This window comes from Pongo abelii, chromosome 4, assembly GCF_028885655.2.
Source record: "Pongo abelii isolate AG06213 chromosome 4, NHGRI_mPonAbe1-v2.0_pri, whole genome shotgun sequence".
Lineage (NCBI taxonomy): Eukaryota > Metazoa > Chordata > Mammalia > Primates > Hominidae > Pongo > Pongo abelii.
This window is the reverse complement of record NC_071989.2, coordinates 94,945,307-94,962,788: the sequence shown is the minus strand read 5'-3', so window position 1 is coordinate 94,962,788 and position 17,482 is coordinate 94,945,307. Positions and strand designations below refer to the sequence as shown.

The window sequence follows — 17,482 nt, the reverse complement described above, 5'->3', positions numbered from 1 at the left end:
GCTTCAAAATGCCAAGAACATCTTAGCCCAGCAATGAATCTCAACCTAATGGTAGTACCATTACTCTAAATATCCTTTAGAAAACTGTTTCATTACAACTATCTATTATAAAGGGGGGATATTTGAAAAAGCAAAGCTCTAAAAGAAATGGGAAAAAATGAGCTTAAGAGTGTGAGAAAAACGGCCGGGCACGGTGGCTCAAGCCTGTAATTATAGAAATTTAGGAGGCTGAGGTGGGCGGATTGCTTGAGCTCATGAGTTCAAGACCAGCCTGGGCAACATGGCAAAACCCTGTCTCTACAAAATGTACAAAAATTAGATGAGTGTGGTGGTATGCGCCTGTAATCACAGCTACTCAGGAGGCTGAGGCATGAGAATTAATTGAACCCAGGTGGCAGAGGCTGCAGTGAGCTGAGATCGTGTCACTGTACTACAGCCTGGGCAACAGAGCAAGATTCTGTCTCAAAAGAAAAAAAAGAGCATGAGAAAAACAGTCTTATTAGGGAAGAAGGTCATCTTTTCCTTAAAAACAGAAGAGACAAAAGATAGGTGGAAACATAATGTCTACAATCATGGAATAGCAAAAGAACAAATACACAGTTGCCTCACAGTAAAAAGTAGAGAAAATTATTTTAAGATGAAATATCTGGGATGGAAAAAGCTTTCAGATATCTAGTCTAATTCCTTAAGGTCACAAAATAAGCAAAGTGATGAGTGAACTTGAAAATATGTAATTTTGATTCTCCCTATAAAGTAGTAATCGAGGCCATCTAATGAGGAAGAAGATAGGCCTTAAGCAGTGTGGTAAAATGGCATAGCAGAGCAGCTAAGGGGAATTTATTAAAAGTCTGGAAGGCACAAACAAAAGGACTGCAATAAGAGCACCATGTAATAAAAGTACAGATGAAGTTAGCACAAATTTGTGGTATCCGCCAGGCGCAGTGGCTTACACCTGTCATCCCAGCACTTTGGGAGGTTAAGGCGGGCAGATCACATGAGGCCGGGAACTTAAGAACAGCCTGACCAACAAGGTGAAACCCCAACTCTACTAAAAATACAAAAATTAACTGGGTGTAGTGGCACACGCCTGTAATCCCAGCTATGCGAGAGTCTGAGGCATGAGAACTGCTTGAATCCAGGAGGTAGAGGTTGCAGTAAGCCGAGATTTCGCCACTGCGCTCTGGCCTGGGCAACAGAGCGAGACTCTTTCTCCAAAAAAAAAAAAAAAAAAATGTGGTATCCAAGTAGCAGAGTCAGGTGACTTTTCCCATAAACTCAGATTCTTGGCACTTTAGAGCCGCTTTAATTTCCAAAGCTCTTTTTCTCACATGGAAGAAGAAATCACTGAGTCCACAAGTTACCAGAAAACAGCTTTGTATCTATAATTGTGAGAGGCTTTGACAGTTTATGTGCAGGAAGTTCCCCAAAACAGGGATGCTGAGGCACAGGGTATTAAAAACAGATACAGGAAGGACCATGCAACTTCCTTACTCCCACTCTCCATGTTCTCAATTCTCAAGTCTCTGTGGGACAGGTCTAGAAATTTCAGAGAAGAAAGATATTTAGATAGTGGCAATCCTGACACATGAAATAAAATGCCATGAAATTTGAGGGAAAGAGGTAGAAAATTTAAGGATGAGAAAAATGAAGAAGAACCTTTGCTTTTGAAGTATTTTTGTGATTGTCCATTTAACTGTTTATCTACTGATAACCTGGGAATCGGAATAAGCTATCCATTACCGTCTTTTGAAAAGCTAATTATTTTTTCCACAACTATTTTTCCCATTTTCTAAAATGCATTCTGAAACCAACTGGCCCTCAATAAGATAACTATAGTAACCAGGCAAAGAAGGAATTATCTTCCAGGTACCATAGCAAGAACATCTTAGAGGGCACATCTATTACAGGCAACAGAAGCCAAGGCACAAGTTAATCATTCGTCATATTTGCTTTAAATTTATACTCGTAATTTGCCTTTTCAAACAAACAGATCTGGTCTCAGAGCATTCTAGCACAAAAAAGTTAAACATTAATAGTTCTGAAAATTATCCAAAAATGTCAGTTTAAAATGTATCACTTGGTATACAGATTTTAACATAGTGTCCATAATCTTTTTAATTTTAATGAAATTACTAATAAATTGAATTACAAATTACTGAAGAAACCACAGAAAAATTTGTATTGCAATTCCAAATGACTTTCAATAATTAAAAAAAAGAATCAGCCTATATATCCATTTTTTGAAATTAAACTTTTTTAACCTGCAGTGTACTTTAAATCAACATTGTTTTTGAAGTAAAACAAATAACCATAATTCCTAGGAAGTATTTAATCTGCTTGATTACTAATATACAAAAATAATGGAAGCAGACTATTATTTGCAAGGTGCTACTTATTTAATAGCACATAAAATAATCTTGACAGCAGTTGTTCAACCCTCTCCCATATTAAACATTCTAATATGAGATTATTAAATAGTATTCTATATTTACTCTAGGTTGAGAGGGTCTCTGAAAATCCCAAAAGATAGCACACTTCTTTAAAAACACAAGATTTTTTACAAGGAAACTGCTATGATTTGAATGTGCCCCCAAATTTCCTGTGTTAGAAACTTAATCCCCAAATTCATACATTGATAGTAGTTGGTGGTAGGGCCTTGGTGAGGTAATTAGGATTAGATAAGGTCATCAGGGTGGGGCAGGCCCCCATGATGGGAATGGTGGTTTTTATAAGAGAAGGAAAGACCTGAGCTGGCATTCTCCTGCCCTCTTACCATGTGACTACCTGCACTTTGTTATTATGTAGCTAGAAGGCCCGCGCTAGATGCCAACCCCCCTCCCCAGTCTTGGACTTCCCAGCATCCAAAATTGTAAGAAATAGTTTTTTAAAATAAATTACCAGTTTCAGGTATTCTGCTGCAGTAACAGAAAATGGACTAACACTGAAGTTTTTGCCTGCTAGCCATTAATAGAAGCTGTGTTGTAATTCTGTACTTCTTTATGAACATAGTGAATATGACAATCAGAATAATATATCCATTTTAATATAAAACTCGTTATACTTTATATAACTTGGAAACCACATTCTGCCTAGCTCCCAAATATAATGCCCTCAAAAAGGTGTAATATTAAAAAATGTTTTATTTAGGATCTCTGAAACAAACTTAAAGATGGGGTTGTTACTCATATAATAATCTAGGTCACATATCTGTCATACTCATCCAGTATCACAATAAAGAACATTTAACAATGTAAATAATTCCTAACTCTCCCATCAACCTTAAAGACAGAATTGCATTTCCACCAGCGAATGGATCTTTCAATCTGGATATCTCAACTAACAACTAAAACTCAACACTTTTTTTTTTTAAATGACCATCATCAGTCTTCCCACAGCCTTTCTCTTTACCTCTCCTCTCTCCTGTTTCTCATCTTTACTTGCCATTAACATCAATCCAGATATCCAAGCTATGAGCTGAACCATCTGTTGCTGGTTTTTTTAAGACCAAAAAATTAAATACAATTCAACCTGATGGTCCATGCAGTATCAGTCTGACCTCTGGAGTCAAATAGATGGAGTTACTAAAGTCAGCAACGTGGGCACTTTAGACCTTCATGAAAGATACCCAAAAAATCCCTGGACACCAAGACTCAGGTGAGTTCTCCTGGTTGGCAATACTTGACACGTGTTGTCACATACTGCTGCTGTGAGCAGCAGTTAAGCACTGTCCCTATGACTCCCCTGGGAGAGGGCAACTGGAAGCTTGCATCTAATCTCTGCTGGACTCTGCCCTATGCACCTTTTTCAATTGCTGATTTTAAACTGTAGCCTTTTGCTATAATAAACTATTATTACTGTGAGTATAACAGTTTTGCCATGTTCTGTTAGTCCTTCTAGGAAATCACTGAACCTGAGGGTAGTCTCAGAGACTTCTGACAACCATCAATCTCATCAGAAAAGTCATTAAGTATTTGGGAAACCCTCAAAGTCACAGTTGTAGATACAAAGCCTCCAAAATTCTAATTTTTGCTTGAAAATTTAAATATCGCCTGAAAGCACCAGAAACTGCCAGTTTTTTTCCTTGAAGTGACAGGCTCACTTAGTTCTTTTTCAAGAAAATGTCTGCCATATACTGAAATCTAAATAACCATAGTTTGCCAGTTATTTTTTAAAGTAAAACTAATGTGTCATAAAAGAAGTGGCTAGTTCAGGTATCGACTCAATAATCGCATAACTATTTTTTCTCAAGACATTGCACGTCAGAATATAGTATTATGTGTTCTTTCCATTTCAACCCACAAAATACTAAAAGGACATATACTCAAGGACTGCAACATAATAAAATAAATAATTTTTACTGTTCTATCAAAGACATTCTTAACTGGAACTGGCTTTATTTTTTTCTGCAGCTATGTGGCAGCAAAGAATACAATAATTACTAGTATAGTTTGATGCATAAATCACTTGATAATGAATTATTTGGTACATTAATGCAATTACTACATTAATTTATACTAAGGCATCAGAAGTTTTTGCTTTGTACCATAGTGCAAATGTCAAGAAACTGAAAATGGCAAATAATGCATTAGTATTATGAAAATTATTTGACTTTACAGACTTCTTGAAAGGGCCTCAGGGAACCCGATGGTTTGGAACTCTAGTGAAAGCAGACTAGAAGAGACTATCAATACTAGGAAAGCCATTCCAACCACTTTCTTGAACAATCTTAACTAAGTCTGTCAGCGCTTACATGAAAAACAAGACCATCACGAATATTGTAACCAAAATTTTAATTCCTTCCTACTTCTTTATGCAAAGCCTACTCAGACTCCATTGGTTGTAAATTTTTGGTGGCCATTGTTTTTAAATAAGGTCAACTCTATCACAAAAAATAACTCAGGAAATAAGTTATTTGTAAATAATTTCTTAATTTAACTCTCACATTCTATTGACATATTTCAGATTTAACTTACTAGCTTTGCATCTTTCCTTTGCTTACAAATATTTTGATAAATTCTAGTCTCTTTTGATTAGTAATTTTTCTTTAGATGAATCACACATCTATGGAATTCTTTTTTAAAATTCCTTATTTTCTTCTTGATAGTTTGCTATGATCCTCATCTTTAACACAATTTCAGAAATTTAGGAATGTCTTACATATAACTTAAAGTTATTCACAAAGAAATCAACCTCAAAGCAGTCAATTGATCTTCAAAAGCAACAACAAACTGCTTGACATTACTTGCCCCAACCAACAACAGAAGTCTTTCCTGTAATCAAAACATTACATTACCTCTCTTTCTTCTTTTTCCTGGTAAAGCCCTGCCTCCAAGTCACCCAACAAGTAGAAGAGCTTTCAACTAGCACATACACATAAATCCTAAAAAAGGATCTTATCACATATAAAAATTTAATGTATAATAGAGAGCATATCACAAAAAATATTCAACAAATATTGATACAACATTCAGTTAGATGCTTGGAAAGTTATCAACTTAGAATCCCAAACCATGCCAAATTAAATGTTAAACAAGTTAAAGTATTTTTTTAATACTATAAAAACTATAGGTTTATATATAAAATACTGATATATGATAATCTTTGCTTAAAAGCCCAAACAAAAACCAAAAATCAAAGAAATATACAAAGACTGAGATTTGACAGTACAAAATGTATGAAAGCAGGCAAAATACAAGATGTGCAGGTGCTCACATAACACAAGAAAGGATCATCACTGTGGCTGTTTACAGTATCATAAGACTAGATAAAACTTAATCACCAGAGATAAAGAGTAAATAAATTATGTACATCCAATAGAAAATTATGTGGTTACTTAAAAGAGTAAGGCAGTTTAAACATTCAGAAGTACACAAACACACTGTGTGTATTACCATATACTTATCTTCAAGTCTTTGCACAAAAATGTCACTCAGTGAGTCCTATACTGACTACCCTATTTAAAATGGCAACTTCTCCTCTCCAGTGCCCTACTATCCTGTCTGATCGCTTTTTTCTTTTTGCCATAGCACTTACTACCTTCTAGAATTCTATACTATTTATGTACGTATCATATTTATTGTATGTCTCCTCTCTGCAAAATATAACCTACAGAGCAACAGTCATCTTAATCTGTTTATTCATGTATCCTAACCACTTAAAATAGTGCCTGGGATAAGACAGGTTCTAAAAATTTCATCCCTTAAATAAACCAATATACACAGAATTGGTATTGACCTTAGAAAGTCTAACTGGGAAACTGAGAGCCAGTGGCAGAAAGGGATCTTTTTAATTAAAGAGTACCTTTTTTAATATGTTGTATTTTTTCCCTCTGTGAAAATATACATTGCCTATCAGAAAACTTAATCTTATGCATTGCTTAACGACAGGGATACATTCTAAGAAATTTATCTTCAGGCAATTTCATCGTTGTGTAGACATCATAAAGTATACATACACAAATCTAACTGCCATGGCCTACTACACATGGTATAGCATATTGTTTCTATGCTACCAACCTGCACAGCATATTACTATACTGAATACTATAGGCAATTTTCACACAGTGGTATTTGTGTATCTAAACATATCTAAATATAGAAAAGATACAATAAAAATATGGCATTATAATCCTATAGGACTGACCAAAATGTCATTATGCTAACATTACTGTATGTTACACACAGGTAAACGTATACTTATGTGTTATACAAATGCATGTACATTATACATATACATACACAACAGCAATGGTTACTACCAAGAACAGTGAGATTAGGGAGGTATGAGTAAAGACTTTTTCCTATATTGTTCATTATTTTGTTTTTTAATGATAGTTATACTTGTCACATTACTTGCAGCAGAATAATCTCCAATCGAGAACTTCTAGAAAACACAAATAAAACACAAAAAATAAAAAATAAAAAGATCAGTCTGTTTAAATCATCCAAGAGCTCAATATGGAGGCAATCAGAACTTAAGGAACGAACATTTCAAAAAAAGTAGAATCCTAAAGAAGGTGCCATTCAGCAGCCACTCTGCCACTTTTTCTCTCAAACTACTTATTTGCATATTGTGGTCACAAAGCAAGAGGCTGAGAATTCATGCAAAAGACCCAGGTCTTCTGTCTGGGTCTTTTGCATGAATTCTCAGGAGGAAAACAATCCAGCAGAACTTTCAACAGTCTCACAAAGCTGGTGAGACAAATATTAAGAGACTTGAAGGACCAGGATTCTGGTCATAAAAAAGAAACAGAGAACTGAACCACAGGCTTAACTGTTTTCCTCCAGCGATATCTACTGAATTGTGAAGCTACACAGATAAGAAGCTAAGTAAAGACTGCATAGCAAACTGCAGTATTCAAAAGTTTTGTGATTAAGGTGATCTAACTGCATTCTATCTGCCTAACACAGGAGTGGCTAAGCCATCCATCCTCTACAGCAAATGATCATTCAGATAACCTATAAAATTGTCAAACACAATGTCTGGCATTTAATTAAAATGTAACGCACGCCGAAAGAGTATACAAGAAGACAAACAAGTAAATAAATGAAACAAAGATATAAAACTTCAGAAAAAAACAAAAGTTGGTTCTTGGAGAGACTATTAAAGTCAACATTTTGTTAAGACTGATCAAAGAAGAAAAAGTCACAAATTATCAATTTCAGACCCAAAAGGGAATAAATTTTAAAATTACAGACAGAAGGCTGTAACAGTTATTCGAGAAAATATAGGAAAAGACAAAATAACGATAAAATTTGAATATTTAAAAAGTAATCAAATTTGTAAAATTAAGAGCTAAATATAATATTAACAGCAGATTAGGCAGTTTTTTGTTGTTGTTGTTGTTTTTTTTTTGAGATGGAGTTTCGCTGTGTTGCCCAGGCTGGAGTGCAGTGACGCGATCTCGGCTCACTGCAAGCTCCGCCTCCCGGGTTCACACCATTCTCCTGCCTCAGATTAGGCATATTTTTAAGAAGCTAATAATTTGAAAAGTTTCACAGAAAATACACTTACTAGAGCGTAAAAAGAAAACAAGGACAGAAAATACAGAAAAGTTATACCTGTCAAACGGTAATGCAGAAAAAAAGAAAATACAGAGAAGAATACAAAAGATGAATGGGACATCATTTTTTAAAAAGTGACTAACAGGCTGGGCAAAGTGGCTCACACCTGTTATCCCAACACTTCCGGAGGCTGACGAGGGAGGATCCTTGAAGCCAGGAGTTCAAGACCAGCCTGGACAACAAAGCAAGACCCCCAACTCTACAAAAAAGATTTTCTAAAACAAATATGCTGCGCACACTGGCGCACACCTATAGTCCCCAGCTACTCAGGAGGCTGAGGCAAGAGAACTGCTTGAGCCCAGGAGTTCAAGTATGCAGTAAGCTATGATCGTACCACTGCACTCCAGCCTGGGTGACAGAGTGAGACCCTGTCTCAAAAAAAGGGGAGGTGGTGGGGGGACGTAGACATACATGTACAGTACCAGAAAGGAGGCAATAGAGAATAGAACAAAAGCAAAGTATGAAGAAAAAATGGTCAAGAATCTTCCAAACTCAATGAAAAATGTTAAGGCAAAGATTCAAGCATTCTATATACCCCAGCAAGTTTTTTCTTTTTTTCTTTAAAAAAAGGCCACATCTAGGCATATCATAGTAAAGATGCTAAACATCAAAGGCAAGACTGAATTTCTTTTTTCACCTTTTAAGTTCAGGGGTACATGTGCAGGATTGTTACATAAGTAAATGTGTGTCATGGGAGTCTGTTGTACAGATCATTTCATCACCCAGCTATTAAGCCTGGTACCTATTAGTCATTTTTCCTGATCCTCTCCCTCCTCCCACCCTCCACCCTCCACCCTCAATTAGGCCCCAGTGTGTTTTGTTCCCCTCTATGTGTTCATGTGTTCTCATTATTCAGCTCCCACTTATAAATGAGAGCATGCAGTATTTGACTTTTCTCTTCCTGCATTAGTTTGCTGAGGATAATGGCTTCCAGCTTCATCCATGTCCCTGCAAAGGACATAATCTTGTTCTTTTTAATGGCTGCATTGTATTCCATGGTATATATGTACCACATTTTCTTTATCCAGTCTATTATTGACAGGCATTTAGGCTGATTCCATGTCTTTGCTACCGTGAACAGTGCTGCAATGAACATACATGTGCATGTGTCTTTATAATAGAGTGATTTATATTCCTTTGGTTATATACCCACTAATGAGATTCATGGGTTGAATGGTATTTCTATCTTTAGGTCTTTGAGGAATTTCCACACAGTCTTCCACAACAGTTAAACTAATTTACACTCCCACCAACCGCATATAAGCATTCCTTTTTCTCCACAACCTCGCCAGCATCTGTGATTTTCTGACTTCTTAATAACACCCATGCTGACTGGTGTCATTGTGGCTTTGATTTACATTTCTCTAATGATCAGTGATGTTGAGCTTTATTTCATCTGATTCTTGCCTGCATGTATGTCTTCTTTTGAAACATGTCTCTTCATGTCCTTTGCCCACATTTTAATGGATTCTTTTCCTCGTAAATGTGTTTAAGTTCTTCTAGATGCTGGATATTAAACCTCTGTCAGATACGTAGTTTGCAAAAATTTTCTCCCATTCTGTGGGTTGTCTGTTTACTCTGTTGATAGTTACTTTTGCTGTGCAGAAGCTCTTTCATTTAATTGGATCCCATTTGCCAATTTTTGCTTTTGTTGCAATTGCTTTTGGCATCTTCCTCATGAAACTTTGCCCAGGCCTATGTCCTGAATGGTACTGCCTATGTTGTCTTCCAGGGTTTTTATAGTATGGGGTGTTACATTTTAGTTTTATTTCATCTTAATTTTTGCATATGGTGTAAGGAAAGGGTCTAGTTTCAATCGACCTGCATATGGCTAGCCAGTTATCCCAGCACCATTTATTGAATGGTCCTTTCCCCATTGCTTGTTTTTGTCAAGTTTGTCAAAAATCAGATAGTTGTAGGTGTGAGGTCTTATTTCTAGGTTCTCTATTCCGTTCCATCGGTGTGTGTCTCTGCTGTTGTACCAGTACCATGTTATTTTAGTTACAGGAGCTCTGTGGTATAGCTGAAGTTGGGTAGCATGATGCCTCCAGTTTCGTTTTTTGGCAAGACTAAATCTTAAAAGTAGTCAAAACAGAAAGACATTATATTCAAAGAAACAGATAAAAAATGTTTGCTAACTTTGCAACAAAAATACTGGAAAGCAGAGAGAATTGAGTATCTTCAAATTTCTGAAAGAAAGTAACTGTGAATCTAGAATCTAATGCACAGAAATGACATCCTTCAAAAACAAAAACAAGTACGTTTTCAGATAAATACGAAGTATAATTTGACAACTGACGTTTACCAAAGGAAAAAAAAAAAAAAAAAAAAGGACTAAAAGAAGTTCCATAGGCCAAAAAAAAAGTTAAGAAGTTCCTAACCTACAGGAAAGAATGGAAATGCAGCATAAAGTGAAGAGCATCATAAAGAGTAAATACATGTGTAAACAAACGCTGACTGTACAAAGCAGTAATAGCTAATGAATATTAAAACGTGTATAATAGGCCGGCACGATGGCTAATGCCTACAATCCCAGCACTTTGAGAGGCAGATGCAGGTGGATCACTTGAGGTCAGGAATTCAAGACCAGCCTCCCCAACATGGTGAAACCTCATCTCTACTAAAAACATAAAAATTAGCTGGGTATGGGGGCACACACCTGTAATCCCAGCCACTTGGGAGGCTGAGGCAGGAGAACTTCACGAACCCAGGAGTCAGAGGTTGCAGTGAGCCGAGATTGTGGCACTGCACTCCAGCCTGGGCAACAGAGTGAGACTCCATGTCAAAAAAAAAAAAAAAAGTGTATAATAAACATGCAGAGCAATAATGTAAAAAGCAGAAGGATAAGTGAAGTTCAGATATTCTAAATTCCTAGCATTGTTAGGGAAATAGTAAAAGTAAATATTTTCAGTAGACTGTAATAAGTCAATGATACATGTTGTAATCTTTAGGACAACCACTAAAAGACTAAGATGTCAGGCTATATGAAACAATAAAACCCACTTATAAGAGATGTATCTTAAATATAAGAATACAGAAATGTTGAAAGTAGAATACAAAATGCTTTACCGTACTAGCACTAATCAAAAGAAAACTGATGTCAGACAAACTAGATTTTAAGACAAGAAGTATCAGCTGGGTGCAGTGGCTCACGCCTGTAATCCCAACACTTTGGGAGGCTAAGGCAGGAGGATCACCTGAGGTCAGGAGTTTGACACCAGCTATGGTCAACATGGTGAAACTCTGTCTCTACTAAAAATACCAAAATTAGCCAGGTGTGGTGGTGGGCGCCTGTGGTCCCAGCTACTCGGGAGGCTGAGGCAGGAGAATCACTTGAACCCAGGAGGTGCGGTTTGCAGTGAGCCGAGATCACGCCTCCAGCTTGGGTGACAAGAGCAAAACTCTGCCTCAAAAAAAAAAAAGAAAAGACAAGAAGTTTCAAAGATAAGAGACATTTCATAATAATACAGTAATCAATTCATTAGGAATTGGTGTATGCATATCTAGAATTATGAATTATATATATACACCTTTCAAGTGAACATACAACATTCATCCAAAACCATATGCTGAATCAAAAAGCAAGCCTCATTTCAAATGACTGAATTCATTCAGAGTATGTTCTCTCAAGGGAACTAAATCAAAAAATTACTAACCCCTAAAAAACTGTAAAAGTTGACATCTATTTGGAAATATGTCTTTACAATATGCTAGTGAAGAAATCAAATGCAGACAGGTCATATAACAATTTGTGACACGTAGCTGAAGTTATGCTTGGAGGGAACTCTGTAACCTTAAATGATTATATTAAAAAAGAAGAGTGAGAAGAATTATTTAAGTATCTACCTCAAGAAATTAGAAAAGACAAAAAGGTAACCTGAAAAGACAGAAAGAAAAATAGGACACAATTAATGAAATCAAAAGCAAAGGTACAACATAAGACTTCAGGAAAAAAAAGGAAAAATTAGTTCTTGGAAAGATTAACAAAATTGGTAGACTGGAGGAAGACTGAACAAATGAAAAAGGTCACAAAGTATCAATTTCACTAGTGAAAGAGAGACAGGTCCTACTGAAGAACAATTAGTCATGCTATTATACATTGAGAATTAATGTAAAGATAGACAAGTAGACTAATGGGACAGAAGTGAGATGTAACAAATTCACACATGTATTGCCACTGATTCATGACAATGATGTGTCTGAAAAATATGAGCTTTTTACTTGATGGAAATGGGTCAACTAGATATCGACATTGTTTTTAAATGAATCTTGACCTCTTCCTTGCTCCATTCACAAAAATCAATTCCATATGTACGTCTAAAAGAATAAGATAATAAAGTATCTAGAAAAAAACACAGGCAAATATGTTCATCTCCTTGGAGCATGCAAAGATTTCTTAAACATGACTCAAAAAATCTCAACCTGTTTATGATTCAATGTTATTATATAAAGCTGAAAAAGTCAGAAATAATCTGGGATGTGAGAAGTTAGAATTCTGTTTATTCGGGAAGAGGTAGTGTGCGTATTAGGCAGAAAGCAGGCCCAAAAAGATATCTAGGATGCTGATAACATTCTGGGGTTCTTTAGGTATGTACTACATAGGTACATCCACTTGTTAAAACTCATTGCGCTGAACACTTAGAATACTATGCTTTAGTATAGTATACTAAATATACTATATAGTATAGTATACTATAGTATAGAATACTATGCTTTATGTGTGTTACACTTCGACCACAAAGAGGAAAAAAACTGATAAAATTAACTTCTGTTAAAAAAACAACAGTGCGAAATTGAAGATTTCTATAAGATATATACTCATCAAAAGACTCATAGCCAAGACAGAGAATAACCAGAAATAAATACAAAAAAAGAAAAACCAATAGAAAACTGGACAAAAGACTTGAAGACTTGAACTATAACCTCTGCATGGAAGAGGTTATAGAAATGACCAATAAACACATGAAAAGATACACACTTCCGTTAGTCATCACATCAAGAAAATAAAAATTAAAACCACAAGAGCTATTACACCACCAACCCACCTCCATCACTACAATGAAACGGGTAAACAATAGTAAATGTTCACAAGAATTTAGAGCAACTGAAATTCTCACATGTGGCTACTCAGAATTTAAATGGGTACAAACACTTTGCAAAACTATTCAGCAATCCCTACCAAGCTTATTATATGAACATCCTATGACCCAGCAATTCTAATCCTAGGTGTATAACATAAATGTCTATACATGTTCATCAAAAGTCATTATCAGAAAATTCATAGCAACGCTATCTGTAATAGTCAAACTAGACACACCCTAAATGTCATGTCCATCACTAGTAGAAAAGGATAATATACTGTTGGTATAGTCACAATGTAACACAAGCAATGGAGATGAGTGAAATAGTGTCACATGCAACAACATGAATAAATCTCATAAACATAACAAAGTAAACACAAAAGAATAGATATTAAAGGTTGAGTATCTCTAATCTGAAAATTGAAATCCAAAATGCTCCAAAATCTGAATCTTTGAGGACCACCATGACACACAAAGGAAATGCTCATTGGAGTATTTGGATTTCAGATTAAGGACGCTCAACTGGTATAATGCAAATAAAGCCCCCCAAAAATACGAAATCTGAAACACTTCTGGTCCTAAGCATTAAGGGAAACTCAACCTGTATATGATTCAATTTTATAATATAAAACTCAAAAAGTCAGAAATAATCTAGGATACAAGAAGCTAGAATTTTGTTTTTCAGGAAGAGGTGGTTGTGTGTATTAGGCAGAAAGTAGGCACAAAAAGACATCTAAGATGCTGACAATATTCTGGGGTTCTTTAAGTATGGATTACACAGGTACATCCACTTGTTAAAATTCATTGTGCTTAACACTTAAGATACTATGCTTTATATGTGTTATACTTCAAGAAAAAGTATACCCAAGAAAAAAAATGTAATTCTAAATACAGGAAAACTCTATACTAAAACTTTCATTTCAACACTAAAGGGAGCATGCTTTAAAATTAGTATGTGCATATATATATAATTATGCGTATACATAAATAAAACATTAGACAGTCAAAATTATATCTACACTAAACACCTTATAACAACGCGTTGTCCAGCTGTTACCCTCTCCCTCATCTGTTATATTATCTTGGACTTAATCTCCCTTAACCCTCAATACTGCCAAATGTTTGTAGAGGCCACAACAGTGGTAACTTGAAAATTCACTTATGTCCTGTTCAGCAGCCTAAGACTAAGTGGTTGGTACTAACAGCTGAGTCAATGGGTGACTCAGAGCCAGGACCGAGCCCTGCCTCATCTTTTCTGCCCTTCCATGACTAATGCCTCATGCCCACTAAGGTCAGAGACAGGACAGAAATTCATGCATCTGCCTCTTTGGCATATGTAGTTTTATACCTCTCAGGATTTTGTCACCATTTTTCATTTTCTCTGTTCATTAACTATGTGAATTTTAACCATATAATCATCTTTTAAACTTTTTCAATAACAAAAAAATCTGAATATTTTCTTTTCAAATAAAAAGCTCTTCTATCCCCAACTATTGTATGCATTATTCTAAAACTCATTTTAACATCCTTACAACAAAATAATTAAATTGTAGACATTACCTTATAAATAATTGCGTAAGATTTCATCCAAAACTTTATTCTACCATGTTTCAACTATATTTCTGTCATTAGTAACTAGGATAAACTTACAAGCTAGGGAAGCTTTCTTGCAATCCATCTAACTCTTTTTATTTTAATATTTTTTTGAGACAGGGTCTTGTTAGGTTGTTAAGGGTGGTCTCAAACTCCTGGCCTCAAGCAGTCCTCCCACCTCAGCCTCCCAAGTAGCTGGGATTACACGCAGAGGCCACCCTGCCCAGCTTATGAGACAGATCTCGCTTTGTCATCCAGGTGAGAGTGCAGTGGCAAGATCAGAACTCACTGCAAGCTCAACCACTTGGGCTCAAGTGAACTTCCTACCCCAGCCTCCCAAGTAGCTGGGACCACAAGTGTGCCACCATGCCCTGCTAAACTTTTTATTTTTATTTTTTGTAGAGACAGGGTCTCCCTATGTTGCTCGGTCTGGTCTCTAACTCCTGGGCTCATGCAATCCTCTCTCCTTCGGCCCCTCAAAGTGCTGGGATTACAGGCATGAGCCAACTGCACCCAGCTCCCCGCTTAACTCTTAATAAGCAATACTAAATATCTATTGTTCTTGTTTTATTGGTCATCTCTTCACTACATATTATAGTGTCCAAAGGAAAAAAATTATAAGAAAATAGTATAACTCCTTAGCACTGTTGCCTCTACATAATGTTAACACACCATTCCCTTGCATACTGATTTATTCTTTCAACATCTATATAGGTTTCTGACTCCTGGAACAATTCACATCAACATCACACCTACCACCAGAAAGCAGGTGTCAAACATTCCCCTTCTTTGTAAGAACCATATACAGTACTCACTTCTGCAGCACATATACTAAAAATTGGAATTATAATAGAGAAAAGATCAACATGACCCCTGCTCAAGGATGACATGCAAATTTGTGAAGCATTCCATATTTTTAGGCACTCTTACCACACACACACACACACACACAAACGGTTAACTATGGGAGATGCGGGATATGTTAATTTACTTGACTGTAGTAATTACTTCACTACATATATGCATATCAAAACATTATGTTGTGTACCTTACATATAGACAATACAAAAGAAAAAAGAACCATATACAAACCTTATATGTAAGTACTTTATTATAGCCTTTTTGGTAACTATAAAACATCAGCATCACTGTGAATTAGAAATGGAGAAATGTTACTATATTTTACAAAAGGAAACAATCATGAGGAACTTAAATTAACTTTTCCAATATAGTGATTCACTAAAAGCATTAAAAACCACAAACTCAGGTTTTCCAAAGGCTAAACTTGGGTTCTTCCTCTATACTACTCCCACTGTAAGCACCAGGTAGACAGAAACTTAACTACTTGCTATTACTGTTTCTCAAAACACGCCCTGCAAAGAATGATCACTAAGCACGTAAGTTTAGAAAAAGCAGAGTTAAACAAGAAAGTTTGTTTAGTATATTAATGACTCATAGGCCTCCTGTATTTATGTCTAAGGTTGCAATTTTTTGAGTGTGAAAAATCAGACCTTGGCGATGACTTTGACCAGTAGGATATAAAGAACTCCCAGACGCTTAGTGTTCCATTAATGGAACACTAGGCATAAATAAGTTAATGTACATTCTGGATTTCCAAGAGCACAGGCCCAAAATGCAGAAGTTCTCAAATTATTTAACTGTCAAAAAGTCACAGAACGCCAATTCCTTTAACTGAACAATGCAGTGCACAATTTAGGAAGTGTTATGCCATGCTTATAAAACAGCTGACACTTGTTAACTGGCTAGTAATTCGCTCTCTTTGTTCAAAACTGCTTTCTTCTGATACAATGTCTATCTCAATTCTCTAGGTTTTGATTAAATACATCAGCAAATATTGAAAATAAAGCATGATTTACTTTCAAATACACTAGGGTAAAAACAAAAAATCCAACCTCAATGATTGATTTATAAAATAGCTAAATATTTACTATTAAGAATAAAAAACATTATCAAATATTATCTTTTGCTATTCTGAAAAAACTACTCCCCTTAATTTGCTATCCCCTCTAACTACTCATTCTCTGAAAGGATGTAGCCTCCAAATTCCCACAAACCAATCTCTTTTTAACCCCTTTAAAACTTGTAACCTTTAAGCAGGCTTTAAGCCGCTGTCTGTCAGTTTCCTGTTCCTTCCTGTTTCTTCTTTTTTTTTTTTTGAGACGGAGTCTCGCTCTGTCGCCCAGGCTGGAGTGCAGTGGCATGTATGATCTAGGCTCACTGCAAGCTCCGCCTCCTTGGCTCACACCATTCTCCTGCCTCAGCCTCCCAAGTAGCTGGGACTACAGGCGCCCGCCACCATGCCCGGCTAATTTTTTGTATTTTTAGTAGAGCAGGGTTTCACCATGTCAGCCAGGATGGTCTCGATCTCCTGACCTCGTGATCCGCCCGCCTCGGCCTCCCAAAGTGCTGGGATTACAGGTGTGAGCCACCGTGCCCAGCCTCCTGTTCTTTCTTTACATGTAAGAAGATTAAAAGTCACTACTCCATCCTAACAAGTAAAAACCTGAGCAAACTGAAAAACCAATAGCTGTAGTTAGACCCTTCAGAGAAGTGAGGTCACAGGGCAAACCACCGTTCCCCAAAATTGAGAGACAGGCAGGCAGATAGAGAAAAATCTCAAGTTATCAGAGCAGAAACCCATAAGCAGAAACTTCCTTGGGAACCAGTGCCAGGGTAAGAAAGCTTCAACTATAATGACAAATTGCTGGAGACTCAGTGCAAACA

General features: G+C 36.2%; 1 protein-coding gene and 1 non-coding gene across 5 annotated transcripts in view; one reads left to right on the top strand and one right to left on the bottom strand.

The window, feature by feature from the left end:
- RASA1 (RAS p21 protein activator 1) overlaps positions 1 to 17,482 on the bottom strand; it is a 121,671-nt gene that overhangs the window by 74,262 nt on the left and 29,927 nt on the right.
- LOC112133564 (U6 spliceosomal RNA) lies at positions 15,545 to 15,655 on the top strand. The gene has a single exon (XR_002915206.1). It is a non-coding gene; the product is annotated as a U6 spliceosomal RNA (small nuclear RNA).